This window comes from Pinus tabuliformis, chromosome X (assembly GCF_031772625.1).
Source record: "Pinus tabuliformis cultivar Carrire ecotype Pingquan chromosome X, CPIR1, whole genome shotgun sequence".
NCBI lineage: Eukaryota > Viridiplantae > Streptophyta > Pinopsida > Pinales > Pinaceae > Pinus > Pinus tabuliformis.
The window spans coordinates 925,503,466-925,514,731 of NC_142308.1; the positions used below are offsets into that span (position 1 = coordinate 925,503,466).

At 38.6% G+C, this 11,266-nt stretch overlaps 1 long non-coding RNA gene across 1 annotated transcript; it reads right to left on the reverse strand.

The window, feature by feature from the left end:
- Positions 1-9,263: 9,263 nt before the first annotated feature.
- Positions 9,264-10,050, reverse strand: LOC149142707 (uncharacterized). Its single transcript, XR_016265293.1, has 3 exons — positions 9,928-10,050; positions 9,742-9,855; positions 9,264-9,612 (listed from the first exon to the last, which is right to left on the reverse strand). It is a non-coding gene; the product is annotated as an uncharacterized LOC149142707 (long non-coding RNA).
- Between the last annotated feature and the right edge of the window lie 1,216 nt (positions 10,051-11,266).

Here is an 11,266-nt window from a genome sequence, read left to right on the forward strand (position 1 = left end):
AGATCTGTGTATCTCAAAAATCTTACAAATTAGCACCAGCATCACTACTCACTCGCTCATTGCGCAAGTCGATGAACTTTTTAATCATGATTACGTTATCTATAAAAGCAATAAATAAATAAAAATCTCGATGGCAGGTATCACACCTACAATATGTTATCTAATTTGACACAATAAATTTCAATAACTAGATGAAATCTGCACGGAGGATATCAAACCTGTAAGCTGCAATAAAATTCATAGTTGTTATGAAAAGAATTTTGGTACATTATCTTCGGAATGAATATGGGCAATGGGGTTTTAGGCCCCTCAGGATAGTAGAGAGTCAACATAGATTAGCCTCCCTCCAGCCATCAATTTATCACTAGCAAACTACCAATCCAGCAATTAATTTATCACTGGCAAACTACCAATCTTTCAAACAATTCCAACCCCGTGGTCCCCTCTGGTTGTTTCCGCCATGGATCGACGTAATTCCCCAGCAATGAATGTGAAGGATTGTCATATCCCTCACGTAATTAACTCAACGTAAAATAAGTTACGAATTAGTTGGTAACTAATTCTTGATAACTGATTTGGGGAAATCAAGAAAAGGGGATCTTGGTAAAAAGAAAAGGGGGAGAGAGAAAAGAAGGGGGGGAAAAGAAAAACCCTGTATGGACTAAGTCTGGTAATGACCAGATAGTCGAGCACCAGGTGCTGTCTTGCTGAGGATAGTGATCCGGTAAGAAGAAGCTCGGGGGGAGACTCAGGTCCCGGAGGACAAGTCTCACGGATGGGTGGTTAACGAGCTTGACACAGGAATTTGCAGGAGGATTGCTAAAGAATTACCCTATCAGCAGTGACCAGGTAAGTAACGAAACCCTGAAGTATCTACAGTTATTTGTGTAGTAATGGTAGCTTAGAATACTTGTAGCTATCTGCATATTACTGGTGGGACAGAATCTCTGCAATACTATTAAGATAGAATGCTGTAGATATTTAAGTGATATTAGGAATCTATGCCTTCGTGTTTGTCTGAGTAACAGCTGTAAAACAGCATACCTGTAACGGGAAAGATAATTTATCAATGCAGTATAAATACGTTCTCAGAAGTTAGGGTTTGTACATGAAGAGCTGGGTATCAAGCGGAGTAAACAGAATCCTGTAGCAGCATTAATACCCTAACACATCATACTCATAGAAAGCAAATACCTCCCTATCCGGGTAATTTATAACCTCAAAAGGAGTCCATTTAAGTCTCGAACCGGATCAAGTCCGTGGCAGGTAAGGTTCGGGAAGTTACCTTGCGGCAGGCAGTAGCCTGATAGCCGCCGCTCGTTTTCTTCTTCTTGGAAAATAAACAAAGTCGAATACAGGACTGAAATCCTATGCATGGTCCTTAAATTTAAATAGTCAAGAAAGCTGAACAGTTAAGATTGTGAAAAGACATCTATAGTATCAAACCTGAGTACACGACAATATTATCTTTATCAAACAGAAAGATATGTTGCTAAACGCTGTAAAGGCAATAGAATAAGCACTGCTATGGTAAATGAATAAACGCACAGCAAACCATGATTATCACAACAGAGAATTATAGAACAGACAATTATATAGCAGACAGAGTAATTCCCTCGTTTTTGACAGCAAAGGAGCGAAACATAGCTTATATCCATAACCAGCATGTAGGACCTATTGGTCTCTTATTGCAAAGAACCCAAGCCGAATCAACCATACATCCATTGGACAAGATGCAGGAGCGGTTTCTCCTGGTATTTTCAAGACCGGCTGGGAAGAAGTGAAAGCAACCATAAACCAAACCTTCTGTAAAGCTATAAATAACACGAATGATTTCCAAAACGATAATTTATATTATGCAATCTGGGTAATGTCTAGAATTCGACCCTTACGGGAAAACTTGATAAGAAGTATGATAATAAACAACAGGAGTAGTTTAATATAGCTCTGTATCAGCAAAAGGCCGTCACTCTAATATGGGTCCAGACCCAGATTCTATAAGTCGGAAAGATCACAATAAGTGCTTAACTTAAATCACGAATACGGTTAAACCATAACAAATGCTGTACAGTAGCTACATAGGCAGCGGTCGGGTAGCCCAGCCTCATGAACCAAAGACTTATACCCAAACCGCCGTAGGCAAAAAGGGGTAAACCCAGTCTTCACCGATCAAACCCCAATAAATATGGAACGTGAACATATTCATCCATTCATCGCCATCTGCGCCAACCGTGAGGGAATAAGGTTGAGGTTTCAGAGTAAGCTCAGAGAGTAACCCTCTGACGAGAAACGAACAGTATTTTAACCAAGAACGTCCACCCGGAATGCAAGGGGAAACAACATGTGTACCTGTGGAAACTCGGCAAATTATCTTCTGGAGAAAGAGCAGACCACCGAAAGAACCACGGTGGCAGACAACCATAACCTGCCATTCAATGGAGGAATCAGTTACGTTGTTCGTTCCTTCAGATAAACATAGGTAACATTAAAAAAAAACCTTTAATAGACAGAAAACTTACCAAGCCAGCCGATGACTTACCTCCTTGAAGCGGTAGCGCCATGGCGAGGTTGCATGCTGGTGGAACACACCGGAAGAGATTCAGCGCCGAGTTAGGGGACAGACTCCCAGTTGTGGCGGTAAGGTGTGAAGAGCTATGGAGCACCGAATAGAGCCAGCGAAATCTCGAACAATCCGGAGTATCAACATTATAAACGCGAAGCTCCAGCCTTGACAACGTGGAGCGACCTCCACCCTTGATCTTCCTCGGAGCCCTTACGCCGTAGATCAAGGCGGTAAAACCAAAGTGCAGAGAGCGGGAAAGTTCCAACCTGGAAGCCATGCCCAAGCACGTGATCAGGCAGACAGGGTTTAATGCCCAGTCCAAGTGTCCTGTGGAGGTGGCGCCAGCAAATAAGGGCGGGTCAGCCTTAACACTTTGATAGCTTTATATTGAAGTTATCAATGATATAGTATCAATATAGAGATGCACCATTTGGAATTCGACAATTAAACCATACATTAAATCAAACCATTGGTACTTGTTATGGAAATATCCATATCAGTTCTTCGATAGTCTATGTAAATATATAAAGATGATGCAGTCACCGTAAAATTTTTTTACATACTATAAAATGCAGGGAGATATGTGACAATTGGCATCAGAGCTAAAGGTTGCAGTACTGGCGCCTTTGGGAATTGGTAAGCGGAAAAGAAATCGAGGTACGCTGTTAGTGGACATTAACTCAGGTATGAGTTTAATCATTCACATATTGATTTACATAGTACACTATTTTGGCATGATATGTGTGATTCGTATTTATAACTGCTTTGAGTAGTAAGTAATAAAGTTGTTGCATAACTACGTTCATAACGTTAGATTCCTGATGAGGATAAAAGACAATGAAACTTTTGTCACACCTAAGAACAATATTGAGTACTCATTACATTCATGAACAATATTGAACACTCATTGAGGGAAGTGACAATCAACTACCAAGTTTTGATTTGCAAATATGGCAATAACAATGATGCATTTAATGAACAAAATTGAAGTTACAATGAACAAAACTTAATGAGCCAATGCATGAATATAAATTAGGGGAACATCCTTGAATAGGATGAAAAATTGTTTTAAAAAAAAAAAAAAAAAAACCCCTTTAGATATTGAAAACAGGCAATGAGTCAAGCAGCGAGACTTGATTGTCATAACTAACTTTTGATTCAGTCTTGTCATGGATGCATGAAGACGATTGGTAGTTGAGATTGGTTAGTGTTGTATGACTAACCCATAGAACTTATATGCATTAATTCAATTGGACTTAAGATTATTACAAATTCGAAAATAAGTGAAGGTTGATTGATGTTACATGCATGGAATGTGTGTATGAAGATTTTTACACTCTCTGTGCTATAGTCCAGTTGTTCATGAGAAGAGTTCTTGATTTTATTCACCATGAGAATGCATGATGAATAGTATATGCTTATGTCTTAATAGATTTAATGATGATTACCCTCTAATTAAGTGAAATCCATTAGCATGGTATGTGTTTATCATTACTTGTTGAGAGGTAAAAACCATTGGAGCCTCGATTTAATGATGGTTGAATTTATCTCCACTATGGGAATGATGGATTTCTTATGCATGTTGCATTCCAGTGTGAACTTAATTGGAGAGGCATGTTCAGTGGGTAACATTTCTAGGACCCATTCCTGGTATAATTATATGTGATAATTATTCATAAGTAGACTACTTGTGCTAATGCAGTTGTCAGTAAACTCTAACTACCTTCCCCAACTATAGATGCTTCCAAAGGAAAAGGAAGCAAGGAGAAGGAAGAAGACCGTACTATAGGGATAGACGGAGATGGGAAAAAGAAATCGCTAAGTCTGGTGGTGACCAGATAGCGCAAGCTTTGAGTGTCAGAATCTTGCAAGAAGACTCTAAGTCTGGGGATGACTAGATAGCGCTCGATGTGCATGTGAGTATTCCCTTGACCATGCTTAAGGAGTTGGAAAATGATAACTATAGTGTGTTGATGTTAATAATTTTCATAATGTCTCCTTGAACTCATTATTCTGAAATGGTCACATAGTAGTGTTATGATAGTTGTTGCATATAGCACCAAGCGGTAACTCTGGTGCATGCGTGACACTTAGGAGATTATGCTTCTAATTGCATAAGTAGAGCAATTGCTTCCGGTAAGAGTGGTTTAACTTGTTAGTTATGCATGTTGATCCAAGGATAAGATAAGTGTCTTGTTCACTTACTTGAAGAGCACGTATGAATGTTTTATATGATTTCTTAGTAGAGAAAGTATTTGAATGCATGCAATAAAAGAATGGTTCTTTTATAAATTTTCTTGGTAAAGAAAATGTGTTAAGGCATGCAGTTAAAGATTGATTATTTTGTATGTACCTATTAGAAAGACTCCACGTGAGTCTTGTGTGTGAAATGCTTGTCTCTTGTCTATAAAATCCTTGTTAAATGTAGCCAAAGTATCTTCTTGAGAAAAGAGGATGAGGTACATAAATGTCCTGAGGACATAGCATGGAAGGTGGCCAAGTTTTCTTGAATTAAAATATGTACCTTTATTTGATATAAGCTTCCTGGAAATATATATATATATATATATATATGCCAATTGCATTATGATTCTAGTTAGTTTCTAAGTTCTAGCGAAATGATTATGCATTATAGGCATGATAAAAGATAGCTAAGGATGTGCTTCTAGGCACATAGATATTCATTTCTAACCTCTTGAGGAAAGAGTATATTACATATATACATAAATATAGTCTCATTCTAGAAGAGTGTGCATACTTCATGTATGAAGATGAAGGATTTTATGAGAGTTCTCTTAAAAATAAAAATAGAGGTTCTTTCCTTAAAGACACATTAGAATAGTGTTCATGCAAGAAACAAAATCCTTACTTGTTTCATGAAAAGAACTATGTGCATTGAAGTAAAAATAATTGTGTAGGAGAAAACACATGTTGCATGCACATAAGGGTAGTATGAGTCTGTGTGTACTTAGAGAAAGTGGTCATGTTAGCTTTCTTGAAAATAATAATCTCTTGGAGAGATTGTCTTGTTGGATGAGTGGTGTTGATTGCTTGATTTTGATGCATAAAGGATAAGTAAACCTTGTTTTTGTATCTTGATTTTTATGCGTAAAGATGCATATCTTTAATGATTCCTTGAAAGGGAATCTTGAGAAACCCTCATATAGGAAGATGGAAGAATGAGGTTAAAATGACTTCCTTTAAGAAAGAGGTATGTAGTTGTTGTATGAAATGATGGTAGTATTCTAGTGAAGGGAATATGTGTTGCATACATTAAAGAAGGCTTATATGATAAGCAATGGTATGCACAAAGATTAGTCATTATGATATAGAGTTATGATCTTTGTATGTTAGAGAGATTATGTTTAATTACATTAACAATGCATGACCCAAGCTAGCCATAGTAAACGTGAGATAATACTCCATTAATGATGATTTGAATTGGAACAACAGACTATGGCAAAATTGGGAATGCTGAGAGTATTAACTCAACTGTTGTTGACATTTATACATTAATGAGTATTTGCATATGCTCTTATACATGACAATATTGTATGCATGCACATTCTTGGGAATTGAATACGTGTTAACTGATGCATATTTATAACTAATGTTGCTGATGGGATTAAGTAGTGGTAGCTTAATGGCAACAAGAAAATTCATCACATAAATTGCTGCAATGTGAATTGCAATCATAAATGAGAAAGAATGATGTTATATGATATGCATGAATTATGTTATTTGGAAATTTGCATGCATACAACGTGTATGATAGATATGTTTCCATCAATCTAGATGTTATGGACCCATGTTGAGGGTTAAGTGTAGATGCATGGTATACATGCATGTTTGTTGTGCTAATGACAATGTTCATATGGTTCATTGTGTAAATTACTTTGAGAAAGAATAATAAAAGAGAAATTTAACATGCCAGACAGTTGCGGATAGTTGGGTTGATGACAGTTACCTGCCCGGAGGGGTTGATGGTACTTGTCTGCCCGGATTGTGAAAGGCTTGAATGCCTTGGGTTGATGACAGTTACCTGCCCGGAGGGGTTGATGGTACTTGTCTGCCCGGATTGTGAAAGGCTTGAATGCCTTGGGTTAATGACAGTTACCTGCCCGGAGGGGTTGATGGTACTTGTTTGCCCGGATTGTGAAAGGCTGGAATGCCTTGGGTTGATGACAGTTACCTGCCGGAGGGGTTGATGGTACTTGTCTGCCCGGATTGTGAAAGGCTGGAATGCCTTGGGTTGATGGCAGCTACCTGCCCGGAGGGGTTGATGGTACTTGTCTGCCCAGATTTACTCTCCCTGGAATTCTTGAGCTGGTTGGCCAGTGGAATTCCATGTTAGACCTGGTAAGGTCCCTATCAAAGAAACTGTCTGGATGTGAAAATGACTCGGTTTGGTTGTGGAAACCAGTTCCCATGGGTTGGGAATTCTTTAGTCCATTGTGGTCTCATGGCTAAAGGAATTAACTAATCAGCTATATGTTATGTTCGAAATGAATTTTACAAATAGTTGTGTAAAATATGTTATGCACATTTAACAAGAAATGAGCTTAGTGCTCGATAAGGAGTAATTGGAAATTTTAATCCCTTTATTGTATTATTAATTTTGTGAACATCTTAGTGGGAGCTAAGACAGTTTTTGCTTGATGCAGTGATAGACTGTTTTGATGATTAGAGAGCTAGGTGCTCTTTTGGTACATCTAGAAGCACTTTGCGGATGTCTTTAGTGAGAATTCGTTCAGTGTGCACGTGAGCAGTGATTTATCATTTGATGATTAGTGTTAATGCTCTTTAAGTACTTGTAAAAGTACTGTGATTTAGAAATCATCTAGCATTGCACAGTTGAATTGATAGTCAAAAGTATTTCATTTGACTCAAATATAGTGACTAATGCAATTGAATTTGTTAGTCATATATTACAGGAATTACTTACCATGGAGGGTTGAAGAATTGTCCAACCACTATTAAAAGGCTTACATGAAAGTATTCATGATTTCCAAGAATAGATGGTAAGTAATGGTAAGTTGACATAGAGAATTGTTTATTATGAATGAATAAGGGCCAAGTGGTGGCGATTAGAAGTTGCATATTTTTGCAATTACGAATGCTTATGACTATTGATGCTTATAACTAATGATATTTCTTATGACTATATCATTACTATTTTGTTTGTCGTCTTTTCTTGGAATGAAATCATTGATTTCAAAGAGAAAGGATCACATTTTGTGTGGTTTAGATGGTATATCACGAGTAAAATATCAAGTTCCGATGAAAGATGAACACCGAGGACGGTGTTCCTGTTAAGGGGGGGAGTATGTCATATCCCTCACGTAATTAACTCAACGTAAAATAAGTTACGAATTAGTTGGTAACTAATTCTTGATAACTGATTTGGGGAAATCAAGAAAAGGGGATCTTGGTAAAAAGAAAAGGGGGAGAGAGAAAAGAAGGGGGGAAATAGAAAAACCCTGTATGGACTAAGTCTGGTAATGACCAGATAGTCGAGCACCAGGTGCTGTCTTACTGAGGATAGTGATCTGGTAAGAAGAAGCTCGGGGGGAGACTCAGGTCCCGGAGGACAAGTCTCACGGATGGGTGGTTAACGAGCTTGACACAGGAATTTGCAGGAGGATTGCTAAAGAATTACCCTATCAGCAGTGACCAGGTAAGTAACGAAACCCTGAAGTATCTACAGTTATTTGTGTAGTAATGGTAGCTTAGAATACTTGTAGCTATCTGCATATTACTGGTGGGACAGAATCTCTGCAATACTATTAAGATAGAATGCTGTAGATATTTAAGTGATATTAGGAATCTATGACTTCGTGTTTGTCTGAGTAACAGCTGTAAAACAGTATACCTGTAATGGGAAAGATAATTTATCAATGCAGTATAAACACGTTCTCAGAAGTTAGGGTTTGTACATGAAGAGCTGGGTATCATGCGGAGTAAACAGAATCCTGTAGCAGCATTAATACCCTAACACAACATACTCATAGAAAGCAAATACCTCCCTATCCGGGTGATTTATAACCTTAAAAGGAGTCCATCTAAGTCTCGAACCGGATCAAGTCCGTGGCAGGTAAGGTTCGGGAAGTTACCTTGCGGCAGGCAGTAGCCTGATAGCCGCCGCTCGTTTCTTTTTCTTCTTGGAAAATAAACAAAGTCGAATATAGGACTGAAATCCTATGCATGGTCCTTAAATTTAAATAGTCAAGAAAGCTGAACAGTAAGATTGTGAAAAGACATCTATAGTATCAAACCTGAGTACACGACAATATTACCTTTATCAAACAGAAAGATATGTTGCTAAACGCTGTAAAGGCAATAGAATAAGCACTGCTATGGTAAATGAATAAACGCACAGCAAACCATGATTATCACAACAGAGAATTATAGAACAGACATTTATATAGCAGACAGAGTAATGCCCTCGTTTTTGACAGCAAAGGAGCGAAACATAGCTTATATCCATAACCAGCATGTAGGACCTATTGGTCTCTTATTGCAAAGAACCCAAGCCGAATCGACCATACATCCATTGGACAAGATGCAGGAGCGGTTTCTCCCGGTATTTTCAAGACCGGCTGGGAAGAAGTGAAAGCAACCATAAACCAAACCCTCTGTAAAGCTATAAATAACACGAATGATTTCCAAAACGATAATTTATATTATGCAATCTGGGTAATGTCTAGAATTCGACCCTTACGGGAAAACTTGATAAGAAGTATGATAATAAACAACAGGAGTAGTTTAATATAGCTCTGTATCAACAAAAGGCCGTCATTCTAATATGGGTCCAGACCCAGATTCTATAAGTCGGAAAGATCACAATAAGTGCTTAACTTAAATCACGAATACAGTTAAACCATAACAAATGCTGTACAGTAGCTACATAGGCAGCGGTCGGGTAGCCCAGCCTCATGAACCAGAGACTTATACCCAAACCGCCGTAGGCAAAAAGGGGTAAACCCAGTCTTCACCGATCAAACCCCAATAAATATGGAACCTGAACATATTCATCCATTCATCGCCATCTGCGCCAACCGTGAGGGAATAAGGTTGGGGTTTCAGAGTAAGCTCAGAGAGTAACCCTCTGACGAGAAACGAACAGTATTTTAACCAAGAACGTCCACCCGGAATGCAAGGGGAAACAACATGTGTACCTGTGGAAACTCGGCAGATTATCTTCTGGAGAAAGAGCAGACCGCCGAAAGAACCACGGTGGCAGACAATCATAACCTGCCATTCAATGGAGGAATCAGTTACGCTGTTCGTTCCTTCAGATAAACATAGGTAACATTAAAAACCTTTAATAGACAGAAACCTTACCAAGCCAGCCGATGACTTACCTCCTTGAAGCGGTAGCGCCATGGCGAGGTTGCATGCTGGTGGAACACGCCGGAAGAGATTCAGCGCCGAGTTAGGGGACAGACTCCCAGTTGTGGCGGTAAGGTGTGAAGAGCTATGGAGCGCCGAATAGAGCCAGCGAAATCTCGAACAATCCGGAGTATCAACATTATAAACGCGAAGCTCCAGCCTTGAAAACGTGGAGCGACCTCCACCCTTGATCTTCCTCGGAGCCCTTACGCCGTAGATCAAGGCGGTAAAACCAAAGTGCAAAGAGCGGGAAAGTTCCAACCTGGAAGCCATGCCCGAGCACGTGATCAGGCAGACAGGGTTTAATGCCCAGTCCAGGTGTCCTGTGGAGGTGGCGCCAGCAAATAAGGGCGGGTCGGCCTTAACACTTTGATAGCTTTATATTGAAGTTATCAATGATATAGTATCAATATAGAGATGCACCATTTGGAATTCGACAATTAAACCATACATTAAATCAAACCATTGGTACTTGTTATGGAAATATCCATATCAGTTCTTCGATAGTCTATGTAAATATATAAAGATGATGCAGTCACCGTAATTTTTTTTTACATACTATAAAATGCAGGGAGATATGTGACAAGGATGCTCCCGCTTTCGGCCATGTAGCATTGGAGAGAATAATGGTAAGAATTTCCTGATAATTTGACTCCACAACACATCACAAATCTATAAGTACTCAGCGTCAAATGCAGCTTACAAGCATCCCAGGTTTTCACTTACTCTTAGCAATATCTCGATAATTTTATTAAGTGAATTTGAAAATTTGTATTTGGAAATTAAATATATTAACAAATATTGAATTACATTCTCTCATACAGGAACCATCTTGGATTTTTTTTGCCTTTACTATATTAGATCTATTTTCGTAGTATCAAATAGTCTCCTTCCAAGTTGCAGGTCTTGTAAGAGTTAAAAGCATATGTGAACAGGGTAAGTATGAACTATAGGGATGGAATTTGATACGGCTTGTTCGATGGACGATGGCAGACATTAGACTATTTTCAATGGCTATACAACCTTTGTGCAGCACACAAATTGGCATGGCAGTGAATTAGTGGCTATATGATTTGGCTTCTATAGCTTGATTATAGAAAATTTAACCCAAAACCTTATTTTAATCCACTTAAATTTCTCTATTTGTGGCAACAAGGGTAACATGAAACCACAAACTCTATAGTTTTGACTACAATAGAACAACAACAGTAAGTTTTGTTAATTCTCATTTCACCCACTAAGAAGCGACTTGCGCACTGATGCATTGGCGCACGCCGCATACTAGCTTAGCAGCTAGTAGCAAGTTGAATG